This window comes from Danio rerio, chromosome 22 (assembly GCF_052040795.2).
Source record: "Danio rerio strain M-AB ecotype USA chromosome 22, GRCz13ab, whole genome shotgun sequence".
NCBI lineage: Eukaryota > Metazoa > Chordata > Actinopteri > Cypriniformes > Danionidae > Danio > Danio rerio.
Genome location: NC_141042.1, coordinates 12,959,577 through 12,981,464, shown reverse-complemented (window position 1 = coordinate 12,981,464; position 21,888 = coordinate 12,959,577). Strand labels below are relative to the sequence as shown.

The 21,888-nt window shown below is 37.5% G+C and overlaps 1 long non-coding RNA gene across 2 annotated transcripts in view; it reads right to left on the bottom strand.

Annotated features, from left to right (window-relative positions):
- Positions 1–21,888, bottom strand: part of LOC147838460 (uncharacterized) — a 32,142-nt gene that overhangs the window by 3,596 nt on the left and 6,658 nt on the right. The window contains exons 3-5 of one of the 2 annotated variants that reach the window (XR_015521773.1): positions 11,955–12,268; positions 6,426–6,457; positions 1,309–1,401 (exon numbers count right to left, since the gene is read on the bottom strand). This is a non-coding gene — a long non-coding RNA (uncharacterized LOC147838460). Of the gene's footprint in view, positions 1–1,308; positions 1,402–4,681; positions 6,313–6,425; positions 6,458–11,954; positions 12,269–21,888 lie in introns of those variants that run through there. The other variant, XR_015521772.1, reaches the window with a different exon arrangement.

Below are 21,888 nucleotides of genomic sequence, written 5' to 3'. Positions count from 1 at the left end.
TAATGCTAAATTATTTGCTATCTAATTATTTTAGTATCAGAATCAAAACCCTCACCATGCTAATGGTTTTTGCCTGTGTTACTAAGGTGTTTGCTACTGTAGGTGGCTGATAATTACTAGCCAAACCCAGATGAGACTGCCAGCATTAAAAATTAAGAGAAGCCAATGTCAACAGTTCAGGAAGCATTCAAAGAACACTAGGGAACGATTAGCATTTGAAAAACTTCAGTGTGGTAGATATCTTCATCACGTCAATCAATTTAACATCGAGTTACTGTTTGTGCTAAATACTAGCAAAAGCAATAAGAAAGCTTGCCTAAACACAATGTCTTCACAAAATGCGTGTTAACAGTGAACAGTTAGCACAATTAGTTTAGTTTAGTTTAGTAATTCAGTTTAATCAATTTGCTTTCAAATGACTGTTTGGGCTAACGACACAATGCTAACATATTTTGAGGTTGCTAAAGCACTGGTTGTTGTCAGGTAATTCTGGGTGATTTATTGCTAAGCCAAGCTCAGACATCCTTGTAATCAAACTGTTAGCATTGAATGCTAAATTATTTGCCATTAAATTACTTTTAGTATCAGAATTGAGCCTCATCACCACAATACTAATCTGTCCTGAAGGTTTTGCCATCTTCTAAGTAGTTTCAAACATTACCGCCACAGTGCTAAGTAGTTTTTCGGGGAGGTGTTAAATGAGATTCAGGGTGGTTGTTAAGACATTCTTGCATAGTAGTTGCTAACTAGTCGAACTCAGAAGAGACCAATAAAGCAAAGTATTAGCACTAGCAATAATGAAGCTTGCCTGAGCACACAATAATATAATCTGATTTTGACAATCTGCCAAGTTTAAACACCCTCCGGTTGGTTTTATTACAGTAAGCAACTTTAAAACAACCCTCCTCTCATAGCTGTTATTCGATTGTTTACACGGCGTGTTCATTGACTTGCGTTCAGTGATAATGTTTGATAGTGGAGGTGATGTGACTGACAGTAAAATGGCCCTTTTCTTTTGAAATTGCTTTCTGCTTCACAGATCTTTCTGTCAATAGTCGTTCAGGCAGAAAGCACACTGACATTTTCCTCCAGCTCGCTTTAAAGCGAAGATTCATTTTCCTTGAGTGGCGGTGACTGTGCGAGAGAGAGCGCAAATGAGATCAGGAACTGAGATGAGGAGAATTTCAGACGTTCAACACACAGGGTGAGAATGAAATAGAGAGTTGTGGGAAAGATGTTGCCATTTGACATTTACCCTTAGCAGGACCCTCTGAACACACACACACACACACACACACACACACTTACACTTGTAGAGGCCAGTCAACTTTAAAAGGTGTCGACTTGCACTGGGAATGGGAAACAGATCATATGCATCACTTCAAAGGTTTGTCGTTAGGCCTGAAACAAAAAATATTTGTTGTGAAACATGAAATATCTTAATTTACATAATTTAAACACAAATGCAGTGATCCTTCTGAACAATACTAAAACATACAAAGTATTTACCTTATTCTCTGTGTACGAGTGGGCACAGCCATTTAAATCTTTTTGGCTTGAGACTTCCTGTCTCATTCACTTCCATTGGTTTAACACGTTAAAAACTGCTCGTTCTGCTGCTTAATGTGCAAACTGATATTTTCTCATTATATTATTTTACTTTATAGTCATGGACACACTTGTTTGTAGAGTGAGTAGTTTGGCCATTTTCTGTCGTTTATTATTCCTAGTCATTTCTCCCATAGGCAACTGGGTTGGGTTGCACCAGCTGACCGTACATTCTTTTTTAAACTGGAATGTAAAGTCCACAGCAGGGGTTTAGTAACTACTAGCTAGTTCGTAACTAAATTTGATCTCACTTTGGTTGCACGACGTGTTCTTAGGGCAAACCGTAGTTAGTAGGTCGGAAGCTCTCCATGAAGTCCATATCCAATAAAAATCCAATACGTAATATGCGATAAAAGCATTGAAATCTTTTAACTGCTTAAAAGTTCTGCAACTAATGCATCTATATATACCCGTCCTATGAAAATTCAGTTATAAATTATAATTTTATAGGACATTAAATCAGTCATTACAGATGACGCATACACCTGCATCGCAAGCCGTGAATGCACACGAAGTTATCAAAACATTAAACTTTTTTTTTTTTTTTATATCCTACACATGAAAGAGAAAAGAACAGGGATAAGAACTCAGTGGTGAAGAAATTCTCAGTCTTAATTGTTGGATACGATAAACACAAAACACTCCTTGAAAGAAATTTAAACTCTTCTTTCATAAATCGAAAACAATGCGAGATTTGGAAGGACATTAAGGCTGTGAGTAGAGGGAGATCATTCTTCATCATGATTGCGAGCTCCTTATTGTAAACTAATCTCGCCGCCATCTCTTTTCTATCGTTATACATAGGTGGAGGCTGTCGTAAATATTTAGTTGGAATGTGGTGTTATGTTTAAACTAAGTTCAACGCAATACAATTTGTATGATCTCATTTGAACATCTAGGTACGGTTTGCTCTTCCTACAAAGAGGGGTAGGGTTAGGGATGAGGTTTTATCAGCATGCTTTCCTTTGAAAATCATACATCTATGCAGATGAAATCTTATGAATTTGTATGAATTAGACATGATGAGTTTAATAGTTACGATTTATCCGTAAGATCAGCAGTGGTGGAATGAGTACTGGAAAATCATACACAAGTAAAAGTACTACTACAAAAATGTAGCGCAAGTAGAGTATCTATTGTAAATATGACTTAAAGTATGAGTAAAAAGCAGCCCTTTTAAAAGTTCTCAAGAGTAGCGAGTATTGCGCAGGGAAAGGTTGATGCGTTTACATGTAATTTGTGCGCGTGTGTGTGTGTAAACGTAACATTCTGTAGTGCATTTAGGTATTGTTTAAGGCTATTTTAGTCATCATACTGTAAACATCCATCATCTTCTCATCGGTGTCAGTCTAAACAGTCTCTGGGTCAATGCGTGTAGAGTATCTTCTTGGACACTTTTAATGATTCCAAACAGTTTGCTGCATGTCTTGAGGTAGTTCAGTATGATGTAATTTACTTTCCATGTGCGATTTGATTGGACAATGATCGCAGGACTGATTGTTTTAAACCCCCATAGACAGGAAATAATAAACTGCAGGTTGAAGGAAAGTAATGGAGTAAAAGTCCTGATACAGCTCTAAAAATATACTCAAGGGAAAGTAAAAGTACAAAAGTACTTAATAAATTACAATTACAGAAAAAAAAGTACTCAATTACCGTAATCTGAGTATTTGTAATTTGTTACTTTACACCCCTTTAGATCAGACTAGTAGTGTTTTGCGGGAGTGTGAGGTACGGAGTTCCCATTGAACCCTGAGGCTTTGACTGACTCATTATTCCACCTGTCAATCACCGAGAAAGAACAAAAGACCAAAACCGGTCGCTACTTAGTTTTAAATCTGTCCTCGGAGGATGAACTACTCATTTAAAGGTCATTAACATGCAGCCAAGATCTGTCAAGACACGAAACGCACAGTAAATAAGCAAACGCTGCTCTAAAAACCTGTCTGATGGAATTAAAAACAACATGTCAGCTTGGCATATGAGTAACTCCAAAAATACCCTCAGGCCAGCTGAAGTATTTAACAGTAACTGTGGGTTTTTACTAGAAAAACAGCATTTGGGTGCAGTTTGTCTGAATATGATTTGCATTTACAGATAGTTTACAAGCTGGAATACAAAATGAAAAAAAATTAAAAACAATATATTCAATTAAGAGGTGACACGGTTATCTCACAGCAAGAAAGTCGCTGGTTCGAGTCCGGGCTGGGTCAGTTGGCACTTCTGTGTGGAGTTTCCTCTGGATGCTCCGGTTTCGCAAACAGACCAAAGACATGCGCTATAGGTGAATTGAATAAACTAAATTGGCCATAGCGTGGGGTGGCCAACCCTGTTCCTGGAGAGCCACCTTCCTGTAGATAACAGTTGCAAACCATATCAAACACACCTGCATGTAATTATCACGTGGTGTCCTAATTAATTGGTTCAGGTGTGTTTGATATGAGTAGCAACTGAAGTCTGCAGGAAGGTGGCTCTCCAGGAACAGGGGCTGTTTCTCAATTCCAAGAACGCAGAGAACGGACTTGCGTTCTTCTGGAGACCGGTCTTGCCAGGTGTCCTCGAAAGAACGAACTAAGGAGACCACAAGGGCAGAGAACGCGTCCTTTGAGACCATGTGGACCACTGATGAATAAGGGGACTAAGCCACAGGAAAATGAATGAATGTAAGAATACTCAATTAACTAATTTTTTTATTATAAACCAGAGTGATGGATCCTTTTGCAGACTGGAATGAACAATTCATTGACAAACTAGACAAAAAGATTTGTTTACTAACTTGTTGGAGCTATTTGTCTTAAATCTGGAATGAATATTTCATTAAAAAATTATATTCACAATTTGATTGAAAAATTCTTTCACAAATCCAACTGAACAACTTGATTGCAAATGGGACTAAAAAACAAATAGTTCTAAATGACCAAATTTGATAGTAATTTGATCTACAGAGTAGGTACTCACTACTAGATGGGACAATAACCATTTTCAAGGTTTTAAGTTTTCTGCTATACAATTCCTAAGGTATGTGTAAGTTTTTTTAGTTTACGTTATTTTTATTTTTTTGTTGTTTTTTAGGGCAGTATCTTCAGCAGAAAAGATATCTAAAGATGCCAATTAAATTGTAACAAAATCAGTTTTTGAACCAAATGAAGACAGCAGAAGTCAATAATTCATTTAGCCTGACATGTTTACTCTCCCAAAATATTTTAAATGTTTCTCAAAATAAAATATATTTTTGTTTTTTTAACTAGACATTTTAAAATAATATATTTTAAAGCACTAATTATTATACCATGAATTTTTTATACAAGGTTATCATACCATCAGAATCTTAATTGGCCTATGCCTACTCACTACCCAGTGGGAAACTTGATGTCAAAATGACACCAAAAAACATGTCAAAAATGCAAATCCATTTGATCTCAACTGACCCGCTTGATGTCAAATTGACATCATAAAATGTATTACAGGACTGTCATGTAATACATTTTTGATGCATTTTTGACAGCAATATTAGCTTTGAATTTGATATCATATCAAGATATTACATGTATTGTAGGATACAAAATTCAGTGTAAATTTGTCATTTATGTCGTAATTTTAAATGAATAAAACTTTTCTTATATCATAATACTTTATGTTGTAAATTTTTGTTCTTTCAGTTTTGTCTTTTGTGATTTTTTTGATCCTCGCCACTGACTTGCTTGGTTTGGGACTTGGATCTGTGCATCAATGCATTTGCTCTTCAGTGTTTGGACTTTCAGCAGTGAAATTTAAACCACACTGAACTGAGCTAAACTGAACTTCAACTCTGGAAACTGGACTGACAGCGTTTCAATTTGCTAGAACTTCTATGTTCAGCTGCTTTGACTCGATCCACATTGTAAAAGCGCTACAGAAATAAATATAAATTGAATTGGATTATTTTGGTGGTATAAAGGGCATCAATTTGTGGATGTCAAATGGACGTCAAGGTTTTGACACCATATCGATTTTCATTTTTGACGTGTTCATGTCGTTTTGACACAAAGGAGCCAGCTGGAAACCAACTAGGAAAAAAGAAAGTATTTTATTATATAAAAAAATCTATATACTTCAGCTTAAAGTGGTAGAAAGAGCTAAATAAAACCATCAGGATTTGTCACAGAATTCACAGCAGTGTTCAATCTGTGTCTCTGTCAGTGGCTGGTTAGTTCAAGCTCCCTGTGATCATCTACATATGTGGCATTTTACGCTCTTGATCCACAAAGCGTGTGACAAACTGATTGGAGACTTCATATGGCGCTGATGAATTATGATTGTGTGACAGCAGTCCCATAATTCCCTGGGTGTGGACGGTAGCGACAGAGGGGAAAGTCTTTTGTGGAAATCTTTTCCTGAGGTCTGGGATGTGAAGTCGAGGATGTGTCGTTTGTCAGTGTCGCAACAATAAGAGCCAAATCTCATTACCAGTGCATTCAGAATGTAGTAAGTAGAAAGTCAATTACGTCGGAAAAAGGAAATGCACTTCCATCACAAATCTTAGGAACCCGAACCCTGAGGTACGCCAGAATAAGGATGAAAAGTATGCAGAGAAAAACGTCTGTGGTAAATGTCGTAAAACTGCAAACCGTGAGAGAGAGAAAGAGAGCCGACAGCTGTTATGCAGATTTGCAATGCCACACACTCAGATAACAGAGGCGGAAGAGGACGTGAACCGCTTCCACCCTGACACACTAGAAACATCTTTCAATAAATGTGACGGGGAAAAATGTAGCGCTTTTACATTGAGAGAGATAAATGTGTAGTTGTGAACTTAATAATGATCAACATTTACTTACTTTAAGTCATTCCAAATGTGATTTTCTTTCACCTGTGAATAAAAAAAGAAGAAGATGGGTAACACTTTACAATAAGGTTCATTAGTTAATGCATTTACTAACATAAACTAATCATGAACAACACATGTACAGCATTTATTAATCATAATTGAACATTTCATTCATTCATTCATTTTCTTGTTGGCTTAGTCTCTTTATTAATCTGGGGTCACCACAGCGGAATGAACCGCCAACTCATCCAGCAAATTTTTACGCAGCGGATGCCCTCCCAGCCGCAACCCATCTCTGGGAAACATTCATACACACATACTCATACACTACGGACAATTTAGCCGACCCAATTCACCTGTACCGCATGTCTTTGGACTGTGGGGGAAACCGGAGCACCCGGAGGAAACCCACGCGAAGGCAGGGAAACATGCAAACTCCACACAAAAACGCCAACTGAGCCGAGGTTCGAACCAGCGACCTTCTTGCTGTAAGGCGACAGCACTACCTACTGTGCCACTGCCTCGCCATATAGAATGTTAGATTTGTGCATATACATTAATTAGTCAGTACTAAAGCCAAATCTGGAGCTTATCTAAAAAAAAAATACCTCACGATAACAGTCCAAAAGCACATTCAAATTTATGTTATAATACAAATTTAAAAAAAGAGGAAAAATCAAGAGAAGCAAAAAAAAAAAAAAAAGAAAAATTATGTAGATAGATTTTTTTGCAATATTTTGCTTAAATTTAATTGTATTATCTTTGATTTTCTAAATATGCGTGGTAAATAAATTATTATTTTAATATTTTAATAAATATATGTTTAATAAATCTGTTTTGTTTAAATGCACCAAAATACATTTTCTATATTCACTGAGAAATTAATCAAAATATTCATTTTCAAAATGGGCTGTACTGAATTATGCTGAGCACTGTGTGTGTGTGTGTATATATATATATATCATTATATATCATCATCATCAATAAAATATAAATAGTATTATTTTACAAATCATGTTTTCATCATACACAATAGAAATATATTTCAAAGTTAACAATAAATCAAATATTATAGGAGCTTATTTAGCAAGTCAGTACATTTTCAGTCTTTCTTGTTCAATTTAATGTCAGTTGGCACTTTGTTTCAGGGTCAAAATGTATATACTGAATGTTTTTATAATAAAGTTTCCTCTGTAACTCAAACAGCAATTTGTATACACATTTAGTACCTCATTTTCTAACATCTGTTGTACTTTTAACAACAGTTTTCCCATCCGTCCTTCTTGCATTCTAATAGGGGGTGTCGCTATTATTCCATTCTTGTTCACCACTTTTCTTTCCACCGTCAGTCTTTGTTTGTAGCACTCTTTTGTTTGGGCCTCTTTCTTTCTTTTTCCTTACAGAACAACAGTGTGCCAGTCGGTCCCCGTTGACAGCGGTGGTGGTCTGCGTGTGTTTAAGGGGCTCAGTTGCGGTTTCGCACGCCGGGAGATCACATTGGCATGCAGCCTTTGATCCTTTGAGGGTTCTCAAGCGTCCTCTGGTTTTAGGCAAATGTTTGTGCGCGCGTGATGGTATAATTAAGTTATGGTTCCCAATTGGATAAAGGTCAACAGGGTCATGGTTTTGGGATCTTCTACTGGAGCGTAACAGGCTTTCGAACACAATTTTGTCAGCATACAAACCTCAAGAAAGTTGAAAAACAAAGCCTAAAGAGCTCATGAAGTAGGTAGCATTTTAAAAAGATGACATAAGAGAAATTAGAATTAGTAATATAATAAAAGTCTGTTAAAAAGCCAGTTAAAAAGTAAAAAAAGTCAATATTGACCAAATTTTTATTTGAAAAGCTAAAGTATAGTTACTAGACTCTGTTTACACAAAACTGTACCTAATGATGGATTTTGTTTTTTGTATTTTAAATAATTATTTAAACGATGACAGTTTTGAGAATTGAATTTTGAATTTGAGAGTGATGACAGTTTTGAGAATTGAATTTTGAGAGCCTGAAAATCCAAATGGGTTTCATGTATAATTTTTTTTTACAAAATAATAGCATTGCCATCTCTATTTGTCATCTGTGTAAAATGTAAAAATTAGAACAAAAGTTCTAAAAGGACCATATGAGTGCATGAACATTTGTGTTTATAAATGCCTAAAGGGGGTCGCACACTGGATGCGCCGCTCAGTAAACATAGATTTTTATCTGTGTACGAACACTGGTGCTGCAAATCGGCAGCTGTACACGGCGCCCAGCTACGACTCTTGTGCACGATACTTCCAACTGTCATGTGCACACCGTGTCATAGTGCTGAGCAGCGCATCCAGTGTGCCATTCCCTTAAAGGGCCATGAAACCCCCTCGTTTCAGCAGGGTGTTTTCACACCTCTATTTTGGAAAAAGACAATAAAGTGGGCGTGTCCAGATGTCTATTTGACCACGCGCTGAGTTTCAGAGTCAAAACACACACACACACACACACACACACACACACACAGGGGAGAAAGTGACTGTGTTTACATAGACATCTGTAATCGAATTATTTGCCAAATTATTAAATGGTGGACTTTAACTACAGTTTGGCTCTTTCATTCAGGGAATTAATCCATGCCCCTCATTTGGTTGTGGTGCTAACATGTTTACTCTCAATGCAACAGTTAGTTCGATACGAACAAACTGAATAAACAAAGAGCGCTGGTCGCTCACTTACCAAATCTGTAGAGACAGAACAATCACCAGCAACTAGAGCCGCGTCTTTATTGAGAGGAAACTACAAGCGAATCCAGATCTTAGCGTTTGCAGATGAGAACAGCTCTCAGGTAAACAATAATCCTCCTTAGACACGTAAGTTATTGTTGTCGAGCGTTGCGTACACTGTAATGCACGTGTGACTCCAGCTGAGCTCTCACAGAGAGAAAATGAAAACAAAACTTAACTGCAGCAAACTATGAAAGCAACACTTCATGCTTGTTTTGCCAACACAACGTGGCTGGTTTTGCCAACACAACGTCTCTGTCGTCTAAACACTGTGACAGTAATGAATATTAATGAAGTTGCACAATAGAGCGCGCTGATTGGTTTGAACCAAGCCTTACTCATGAATTAATGCAGCACACTCTGAGACGTAATAAGGCCCACTCTGGTACAGACGTCCAGTCTGCACACTGGAATACACGCTATTATGTCATGACCGTGACGCAGCTTCAAAAATTTGTTTCAAACCGGAAGTACGAATTTGCTTAAAATAACGCAAAAACAACCAATTTACACTTTTTAAGTGAAATATAGGTGTCCTAATAGTGTTTTAGCATTGTGGGACACATATACGACTGTCAACAGCTCAAAAAATGTGTTTTGGTGTTTCGTGACCCTTTAAGTGTCCCACAAGTGACAATATACAGCCATATCGCACTGCTACAAGTGTGATGTTGCGTTTATACAACAGTTCGACAGCATAATCATGTATATAAAAAGAAAATTAAACACGGAGAGACTAAAACCTTTTTTATATGAGGAACTACTTTCTTCAGCCACTCATTCACATCTGCAGCTGACCGTCAGAGCAGCAGAAACCATTGCCAGTTCACAAATGTCAATATAGAGCTAGTAATTGAATGATTCTCTAGCGTAATGTCTAAAGCAGTGGTAGGGAATCTATGGCACCATAGGCCAAATGTGGCTCTTCGACCAAAAATACGTGGCTCTCCAGCAGTCTTCCTTCAGTAATATTTTACAATTTAAAAAATATATAACCATCACAAGAAATCAGTTTCCTATTGAAAATACAATTTTAACATTTCGACCAATGCATGTGTGCGGTGCTGTAGAAAATATTAAAAAGTGACACCACAGAAGGGCAAATGCGTGTGCGTGGTTAGCATAAAGATATAAGTTGTTTCGCCCTTTATTTACTCAATAACTGTAAAATATTTTTTGTTCTTCAAAACTAGCGAAAATTAATATAACAACAATAATATATGTTCGTTAAAACTAGCCAAAAGGATGGTCGCATACTTTATTATGAATTATTTGAAGTGTAATTTTTACAGTAGTAAAATGTTTGTTTATTTTAAATTATGTTGCTTTTCATAAAAAATATATATATATGAGTATATATACCCTACTGGCTCTTTACAAAAATGCATTTGCCAAAAATATCAGAAATGCCTCTTTGCTGAAAAAAGTTCTGATCCCTGGTCTAAAGTGATGACAAAACAGGTGATTTTGCTGACATTTTAAGATTATTGGGCTGAACAGAATGAAATGCCATCAGTCTACAGAGATTTCTTGGTATTTCTCTGTCACAATTATGAGATCACATTAATTAACCTCGAAATAGGCACTAGCCTTATAAATAAACTGCATAGTTGCAATCTAAACAACTACATTCTCACCTAAAAAAGCCTTAAAAGTACAGTATGTTGTCCAACAGCAGCAATATTTGTCAAACTGTAGAGTGTCCTCCTGCTTGTCGCTGTATGTGGGCAAAGTAATACACAAGGGTGAACGAGTGCTGTTTTTGCAGAATATCGCACAGCTATCAGCCAATCAGATTCAAGAACCAGATAAAACTGTTTAACTGTATAACACTGACATATATACCAGTGCTAATTTTATCCATAGCTATGTTTGCGTCCAAAGATGCGAATTTTGCACAAAAGTCTAGTATCGCATAAAACACTTTAAATTAAGCACAATTCAATGACTCACAGAGAACAAAAAGCATCACTTGCTGATAAACTGGCAAATATCAAAAGGAATAATGGTATTTGCTGCTGTAGGAGTCACTATAGGTCTTTTTTCTTATTTAATAAATTACTTGTGTCTCAGAAGACAAGCACAAAATGCAATGAATTCACTGCGGCTTTTAATCTTTGATCTTCTCATGATCTGTTAAAACAAAATCACGACTTTGTTGATGCGGGAATTTATTCGGTTAATGTGTTTCCATTATAGTTTATGTGCATTTTTTCTTATCGCATCCTACTCAATCCTGCGCATCTTCGAAATTTATGTGAATGTTGGGTTTTCTATTAAGTAACTGATAGTAATAATTTTATAATATTTAAGTAATTCACATGCGAAATTCCAAAATACGCGTAAAAATAGTTGGATGGAAATGTAGCCAATAAACACTGCTTGACAAATAGAAACTTGAAAGGTCTGCTTCTAAATGTACGTACTCTGAACAACTTATCTAATGATGAATAAACAGCGTAATGTAGCAGATTATACCACAAATGTGTTCAGTTTATTTTTTGATTACATTTAGTCACGTCTATTTACATGAACAATAATGTGCTGTTCAATCATTAGATAAGCGCATCAGAGCAAGTGCATTCATAATTTTTAGTCACCTTGCTACTGCAGAGAACCTGTCAAGTTTCTGCTTGTATCATGTTATCGGCAATGAACATTTATCGCCCTTATTTTCAGTTAACAAATTAAACAAAAATTTCCCAAGAACAAACCTTTCTATTGTGTACATTCTCTCCAAGTCCTCCTATATGACAAATGCTTATTTACTCGAGTTGCAGCTTACATAGATGCCCATTTGCAGTCTTAGTAGGCAGCAATCAGCAAGGCAGCTCGCTGGGTTTTGGAACAGCGTCCCACCACTCTCAATAATTCTCTCCATAAACTCATGCTGCGATACAGATGCTGACGCCGCACGCTGCCGAGGACCGTTTTAATAAAGGCACTACAGCAGGAATCCCTTTGAACTCCTCTTTATGATGGAAGTTTCTCATTTAATGATTTCACTGACATTTCCTGTAGCCGCCTCCACAAGCCAAACAGTTTACTCAAACAGCCTGTCTTTACACGCTGGCCCTGGAAAAAAGGTGGGGCCGTTTTCTGGAAAAGAGAAAAATGAGAGTTATTCAGTGGCGCTGTGAAACTTGAAATAAAATGTATTTGTTAAAAAAGTCCAGAAAATAACATGAACTATTTAAAAATAATAACATAAACGGTTAGAGTGATGCCAATAGCTGCTGGAAAGAGTCTTTAAAACAGGGTGTCCGCAGGGTCTTGAAAAGCATTTCAAGTTGATAAATCAATGTAGAGAAATTTAAGGCCCCTAAAAAGTATTAAAATGTCTTAAATGCTGTTTTTCAAGGTATTAAATTTTATATCATGTCTGATTATAAAATGTATGGTTGTATGCTAAAGTTTGTCTGAATTAAATCTGCGAATATCAGTATGCTGTGTAGTTTATGAAATCAATAAAATCCTGCCAGATTTGTCGTCATGCTGCTTTGTTTACTGCAGTAACCGAGGCATCACCATTATTTCTGCAGCTCTATAGGCGCCAACCTGCTGAATTAGCTAGATTTAATCAATTTTTAATTCAGTATATGAATAATGTTTTAGTTTTGTACATACATTTTAGTCAATATACTGCAAGTTTAATTCTTGCCTGTGTTTCTGAATGAAAAGTGGTTTTAAGGTCTTAAAATGTATGGAAAGAGTCTAAAAGGGTATTAAATTTTACTCTGATTCCTGTATATGCTCTGTTAAAACATTTATTTTAAGGGAGATTTGACTTTGGGTGCAATCACATTAGCAACATTGTGCAATTATTTGTAAATACTGTAGCACTTTATGAAGCACTGTAAAATCAAGCAGCTTTCAACTGGCTAACAAACCAAATTAGTGCAACCAGTTGAACTGCAAAATCTGTGTTGACAAATCTTACATCCTCTTGCAAAATATCCAGTTGTATGGATATGCTATAAAAATAACTGTAAAATATAATAGTAAAAGTGACTGCATCTTTTAGATGTGAAAAAAATTAAAGGGCTACATTCAAAAATCTGTCATTATGAACTGATCGCACATATAAAATAATTATGATTGGGGAAAATTAGATTTGTGAAACCCCTGTGTTTCTAAGTTTGGGGTGCGTTAGCAAGAAAACATGGTGGGCATGAATGCTGCAGCATCTGCTGCTATCAGTTAATTTGCTCATATAAAACTAAGGGCATAATTTGTGGGCATAATTATTTAAAAAATCTGTTTTTAGATGGAAACCTTTGCCTTTTGAAATGGTCTGCATGTAGATGGCATCAATGTCAAAGCAATCCTTACACATATCCGTGAAAATTACTTAAAGCACTGTAATGGGCACGCCAGGCCAGTAGGTGGTGATACTGTTTTTTTTAACTTGCACTTTGGAACTTGTTTTCCAAACAAATGTTGCGTCCCAATTCGCATACTAGAGGCATAGATATATACACTAGATGTCGCCTGGCCTATTGTTGTCTATTGGACGGAATGCGTCGATAGCGATGCCATCTTGCTACAGGGTAGCGCTCCTTTGAAATGAATGCGGGACCAAGGTACAGTGGAGGACTGTGGCCATCCAAAGCCAGAGATATACACATATACACAAATATCTGTGATCGGGAGTTTTCCTGGATGTTATAATGTAATTTTTTTTTCTAATTACGAAAATTATAATTTTACATCACTTTTCTACATTGATGGATCAGTGACCGCACGGGCATTCCTGACAAAAAGCTTGTGTTTGTGTGTACAGAAATGTACTATTCACCCTCCCTGTTAAATTTAATCTAATCCGTGTCCTGAAACACACCTCCTCTCCTGCTTTAACTTCTCATACTGACGGAGAGAGCGATTCGTTTGTGAATGAATCCCCCGAATGACTCTTTCACTAACGTTAGGCGACAATAATACAAGTTTCTGGCAGCGCAGCATCTCGTTGTCATATTTCTTTTGCATTGTTTGCTGATTTTATTCAACAAAACTAGCATGAGCCGAGTGTTTAGTGCGAGTTGGAGCTGCTTTGCCGTATGGTGAATGCAGTAAGTGACTGTTATCATCAATAACGTTACCTGATAAGCACAAAAGTTCAGAACCTACAAAAACAGAAAAAAACATAATATTACCTGAAATGTTCTGCGTTTGTGCTTAGTTTTCTTTGTTTGCTCGTTACTACACCCGTAGACAGCGCTAAAGTCCAGCATCTTCACGTAATAACACTGTCTTGACAAGTGCGGTTGAATGACATTTGTCCTGGGAGCACTGTACCAATGTGGCGGCGCTATTGACGCATGCTCAGGGTCCCTATGTGATATCTAGCGTATATATCTATGTACTAGAGGCTTCAGTTAAGTTGTTTAAATTAACAAATATCTAGCCAAATGTAAAATATTGAAATCACGTTTTCCTTGTTATATATATATTTCACCTGCAACAACAATGTGAACTTATCAAGTATCAAGAAGATATATTTGGACATTAACTTCTGAATGCATAATTCTCCAAAGATTTAAGATTTCTTTGCATGAAAAACTTGCGAATGGCAAATTAACCTTCTGCTGGTTCTTCATAAAGGTGGATTTGAAAGAAATGTGGGTGATGTGTCGAGATGATTGACATGGGACCTAACTAAGCAACATAACAATCTGTTAATGAGGAAGCAGTATGTCCCAAAGCTTGCATTAATCTTGTTACACACTCAAAAGTATATACTGTACCTACACAAATAAAAATGAGACAATTTAGGGTGTAATACAAGTCTGCAAATTAGGACTAAAGACTGTAAAAGATATGGACGTAGTATCCATGATGTCACCCATAGGTTTCTGAAGAGAGCATACTATGGGAAAATGTTTTGTTTGGTTTTGTTATTTATAAAACAGAAGCTATACATGAAAAGAAAATATATTTTCTCAATCTTCTTATCTTATTAACAAAATTTTATATGAATAAATGTAAATTTTCTAACCAAAAACCTTTTTATATTTTGCTTACTGAAATGCAGTATTACTTTGAAACTGTTTCGAACTCGTTTACAAAAAAGGCTTTAAAAACAACTGAAATTTGTAAACTATATAATATTTTTCTTTAATGTGATGTATATACCCCTTCTGTTTGTTTTTGTTCTTCTTTTGTTTTTTGTTGTTATTTTTTTCCAAAAAAAAAGTGTTATTTTTGTCTTTCCATTTTCTTTATAATGTACTGTGATGGTATATTCAGATTTTTCGCATTAAAAAAAAACAAAAAATCTAAGCTACAAGTCTGAATATCACACTAACTGTACCCAAAAAAAAAAAAAAAAACTAATACTACTAATACTTTCCTTCTTAGACTGTACAGACCTGAAACTTGCCTATAGCACTTATTCATTGTTGCTCTTATAGTTGTGTAAATTGCTTCCTTGTCCTCATTTGTAAGTCGCTTTGGATAAAAGTGTCTGCTAAATGACTAAGGCCCCGTTTACACTAATGCGTTTTAGTTTGAAAACGCATAAGTTTTGCTACGGTTACGCCATCCGTCCACACTACGCCGGAGTTCTCGAGCGCCGAAAACGGAGCGTTTCGAAAACGCTGGAGAGGCCGTTTTCATTCTAAAACGCTGCTGCTCCGTCTCAGTGTGGATGGGGAAAGACGGAGACATCTGAAAACGGAGGCGGGGCTGCAGACATTCGCCTCTCTGATTGGGGCTTTTCCTCAATATTAAGTAGCCTAACACACAGTTCAGTCCTGAATCTTCTCCGTGTAAGTTCAGACTTCGCAAGTTTGATCAAGGCTGCAGTCTCTTCTTCTCAGTTTGATATGGAAAACAGACTATACCGAGGACACGCGTCAATCTTCACAGGGAACAGTGTACTTTATAACTTCATTCACATCACCTTGGCTACGTTGTTTCACTTTCTCAACAATAAAATGTAAACTTGATATAAGGAACTGCCTATTTTCATTTTAATATTAGCAACTTAGACAGCAGAAATGTTGAGGCGTCGTGCTGCATATATGAGCGTCATCTTCACTTTGTGCATATTTATAACAAAACGGAGCTGATAACAACTGCCTCCTTTCAATTTCAGTGAAAATACGAAACACACCCTCTCTTTTGCTGAATATCAGTTTTAATAATCGATAATGGCCATTATAAAAGTATAACATAGGCTACAATAAGTTTATACATTATAGGAAATAAAGGCAAGCGATCAGTCAATATACAGAATAGGCTACGTGCTTACATTAATCATTAACTTATCTTTGCGCTCAGCCAAAACACGTTACCTGAGAACAAGTAATAGATTCCAGTGACCAAAATCAGGGAATATGTCGTTAGATAAAGACAACAAGATGAATGAAATATCACGTTTAATAAATATAGTGAGATTAGATCCAGCGGGAGATGCTTGATGAGAAGTCCGACTAGCAGAGCTCTCATCTGGGTAGATGGGCTCCAGCGCTTGCCTGAGAGTGTGTGTGTGTGGTCACGTGATGTGCGTTTTCAGCGTTTTGGTGTGGACGGAGAGCAGTTCAGAAACGCTGGGTAAAACGCGAGTGTGGACGCGGATCGTTTTCATTCTAAAACGCCGTTTTAAAACTAAAACGCACTAGTGTAAACGGGGCCTAAATGTAGATGTAAGTGGGTGTGGCTAACCAGCACCATTTTGTTCTCATGTCATCATCGCTCCAACCAGGGATACCAAATAAGGGCAAAGAGGCGGAGCTTAGACTGGCTTTCCTATAGGAGAAGCACTAATACTTCATTACATGCGACTCTTTTGTGTTCTGACCACATGTGCTTGGTTGCATAAAATATCAATAAAGTGTTTAGACAAACACTGTTTTAATACATTGAGCCACTAAACATGATGTTTTTCTACAGGAGGAAAATGTGAATCACTTCCAAACACTTCAAATATAGTCTGTGTTAGTAAATGCAAGGCTATTTAGGAAATCCAGGAGTAACAATGTATGACAATGCTTCAGATGACTGTTCTAGAGCCTACAGCTAATCAATCTGTCAGATTTTGGAGTGCATTAGAGTTCTAAAGAAAATGATAAATGATCTTAAATAAAACAAATACATTTATAGACGTGGTATATAAGTATATCATTTCACTCACCTGCGAAATGGAGGCCACGTGGCACACAGCTTGCCATGTCAACTGATAATTGTAAGAAATAATTCCAAAAAGCAACTGACTGTGTAAAGCCACATAAAACAAAACAAAATTACCATGTATATTTATAAGTTCAGCGGCTAATCAGCCGGAATCAAATGAGTAGAAGTGACGGCGACCAGCGGGACCTAGCTGTCACTCAAGTGGCCAGGCCCTTAATTATGCAGACTTAATATAACTTAATATAAATGAAATGGATGAGTTATAAAAAAAACCTCACAGTTTTAAGTGTAATGTTAGATATGAACCAAAATCATTTGTTTGTACCAGGCTGTAAACACCTATTTTTCTGCTGTAAAGTTGGCCATTTTAACAGTGGGCTTAATAGAAATTTGTTCTATTAAGGAGCCAGGACTTTAATGAATTGCAGTTTCAGTTACTTCCATATTTGCTTCCGAGGTAGAGTGGGAGATTGCTACTTGATTGGGACGCAGCAATAGCATTTTCAGGCCTCCAAATCATTGTTGTAAAATTAATGTAAAAATGTCCAAATATAGCTAGTAAACAAAAACTTTCCTGTTTTTATTCAAAAGCCTTAAACAACAAAAACTAAATACAAATGGTAGCAAAAATTTTACAACTTTTATTTAAAAACTGTTAAATTTTTGCTATCATTTGTGTTTATACCATTTGTTGAAGCTAATGTGTAGGTGATATCATTTCATGTTCTTTTTGATGATTTGCTCTGGGGCTATGGTGTTAGTGCCTCTGTGCTGCTATTTTCTAGTCAATACACATAATAGCAAAACCGTAGTTTTTTAAATACCTTAAGTCAGGCTAAAAATCTTATCAAGCTAATGACTAATTTCTCCTTCTTTTCCCAAGGCTTCCCTCTACCTCTATATACATTAGAAACGAACACACAGAAATCGACAAAACTACTATTATTTGTCTGTTAGCACAGCAGCTAACTCCATAAAGCCGGAAATCCAACAGCACAATCCATTCATCCGATTAACACTTCCGCATGCCGCTCCTCTGTATTTCACCTCGGAGGGTCTTAGCAGTGGTCCTCCTACAGGCCAAGTGGCCAAAGCAACGTGATTATGAGTTAAAACGTCTGAGCCGGACTCAAACGGGGACTTTAGCCATTCCCGCTGTGTTCTGACCCAGTTCAGGCGATTATAAGGCCTAATGGATGCTTAATTTCAATATGTGCCATATATTGTGCCTAACTAATATCAGAACAGCAGCATGATTTCCTCTGAAAATTCGATAATTTCTCCAAGCGAGTGTTTGTTCCAAAGCTAGAACTGGACAATTCATGTTTCAGTCCAAATATAGGAGCCAATACTAGAAATCTTGGATCATCTCCAAACATTTGGTCATTTGGCTTTTGCAACATCCAATCTGGGCCATCGACAGCGGGGGACAACCGGGAAAGCTGTCCCAGGGACTGGGCCAGGGCCAATTTTTGGGGCTGGGACCCCCTAAGGGCCTCCAACAAGGGATCCACCCACAAAAATATAATTGTGAGCAAAAACACTTACATTTATGCAAGAGAATGATACATCATCTCTGCCAAAGGAATAAATCAACAAGGAAGCTTACAGATCTAGTCTCACTTTACTTTTAGATTCTGTTCACAAATAGATATCAGCCATTAATTTCTCCTTAAGCAGCACTCGCTCCCTCACATTAAATATTTCATCATATACCAATTAGCAAGCGTGTAATCATTTATTGAATTTGCAGTTATGAATTCCCTGTAAATGCAAGGGTAGTGCAAATGTGTGGGTGAGATTTGCCCATGATAAATAACATAACTCTTAAAATGTTTTTTTCCCTGCGACTAATAGTTCTGAGAGACACCTTATGAACAGCACGCACACAAAACCAGCCTCAAGAGAGATGAACAGCACAAAAACGATGCTTTTATGCAAATATATGCTGTTGCTCAGTGCTTTTAAACTCATATAAGGAGCCCTGTTAATAACTCTGTCTCATTTACAGACCATTTGGGAGGAAATATTACTGTGAGTTACAAAAACACCTCCATTTTGAACATGCATTGAAACTTTGTACTCAGAAAAGTACAATAAAGAACTCAATGTTATATCATGTTTTCAGAGTACTTGACCTTTAGAGAGATTGTGTAGTTTTAGCATAACATTGAAGTGTAAGTGCACAACATTGCATTAATATTTCACATTTTGAATAATTTTGCTGTGATGACCATTGGAAAGAAGCAAGCATCTATCCTTATGTCTAAGTTTACGTTTACACAACAATGTAGACAAAATTTTAAGTTTTTCCTTGTGTTTGAAAAAATTTAATATCCGTAAAAATGACCAAAACCACTGTAATATGTATGCCAGGCACGTATTTGTTGCGGTCATCTCGTTAGTAAACAGTACCTGTTGGAAAGCTACACGCATCAGACACTTTATTAGGTACACCTGTCCAGATAATCGTTAACGCAGAATTCTAATCAGCCAATCACAGGGCAGCAACTCAATGCATTTAGGCGTGTAGACATGGTCAAGACGATCTGCTGCAGTTCAAACTGAGCATCAGAATGGGGAAGAAAGATTTAAGTGATTTTGAATGTGGGATGGTTGTTGGTGCTTGACGGGCTGGTCTGAGTATTTCAGAAACTGCTGATCTGCTGAGATTTTCACACACAACCATCTCTAGGGTTTACAGAAAATGGTCTAAAAAAGAGAAAATATCCAGTGAGCGGCAGTTCTGTGAGTGCAAATGCCTTGTTGATGGTCAGAGGAGAATAGCCAGACTGGTTCGAGCTGATAGAAAGGCAACATTAACTCAAATAACCACTCGTTTCAACTGAGGTATGCAGAAGAGCATCTCTGAATGCACAACATGTTGAACCTTGAGGCGGATGGGCTACAGCAGCAGAAGACCACACCGGGTGCCACTCCTGTTAGCTAAGAACGGGAAAATGAGGCTGCAATTCGCACAGGCTCACCAAAATTAGACAATAGAATATTGTAAAAACGTTGCCTGGTCAGATGAGTCTTGATTACTGCAGCGACATTCAGACGGTGGGGTCAGTGGCGTAGCAGACGGGCCCGCAGGGCACGCACCGCGGGGGGGGCCCCGCGTGATTAGGGGGCCCCGCGTCGTCGCGATTTTCAATAATTGAAAATCAACCGGCAACCGCAATAATCAAAATCTTGGGAACAACTGTGGTCGGAACCAAAGTTCACAGGTCTGTGTTCTCTGAACACCTCTCAAGCGGTGGACTACTTCATTCTGATTGCTTGCCGCCAATGTTGCCAACTTAGCGACTTTGTCACTAGATTTAGCGACTTTTCAGACCCCCCTAACGACAAATCTAGCGACTTTTTAGTGTGTTATTGGAGATTTTTTTAGACTGTCATTTGTCCATACTGTACCGTCCCTACTTTTCTCAACAAGCTGCGTGTGATGCCGCCGGCCCCTCCCCCGCCTCACAGCACTGACAGGCGGCCCAGTCAGTCCGCGTACAGCAGCCTCTCTCATCTGCAGCCCGAGAGCAGATCACCCCTCTGCGTACCGACAACAAATGATTTAGCACAGGCAGTGTGAAGGTATTTCCCTTGTACAGTCAAACCGATCTACTTCTCCTTTATTTTAACAATTTAATTGGACCGTTTATTCTTTTCTTGTTCACAATCACAGATATTTTAGTGACAGTTTCTGAATTTGTCTGAGTTTATTACATATGAGAGATTACTGCACATTCACTACACATCTATAATGACATGCTGTATTCAAACAGCAATAAGTTTAGTTAAATAAACATGCTTATATAAAGTGTAGTGCAATTATAAATACCCCTTTATTAACCATAGGCTGTTAAACAAACAGAAACGGTAAAACGTGATGACGTCAGTGATATGCAAATTGGCGTATGACGTATCTCCCCCCCCCTCTTCATCAGGGGGCCCCGTCAGCAATCCCTGCAGGGGGGCCTCCGCATTTTGCGCTACGCCACTGGGTGGGGTCAGAATTTGCCGTCAACAACATGAAAGCATGGATCTATCCTGCCTTGTATCAACAGTTCAGGCTGCTGGTGGTGGTGTAATGGCGTGGGGGATATTTTCTTGGCACACTTTGGGACCATTATTACCAATTGAGCATTGTGTCAACGCCACAACCTACCTGAGTATTGTTGCTGACCTTGTCCATCCCTTTATGACCACAATGTACCCATCTTTTGATGGCTACTACTTCCAGCAAGATGACACGCCATGTCATAAAGCGTGAATCATCTCAGACTGGTTTCTTAAACGTGACAATGAGTTCACTGTACTCAAATGGCCTCCACAGCCACCAGAGCTCAATCCAATAGAGCACCTTTGGGATGTGGTGGAACAAGATTCACATCATGGATATTTACATGAAAACGACAATGCTTTCAAAAACTTTGAAAGACTATTTCAGATTGATGTGTTTTCAGTCACAAAAGTACCATTGTCATGTAAACAAACAGGCAAAACCCAAGTAAGGTTTTCGCTGAAGACTTTGTCGTATAATTCAGTGTTTCCCAACCTTGTTCCTGAAGGCACAACAGTGCACATTT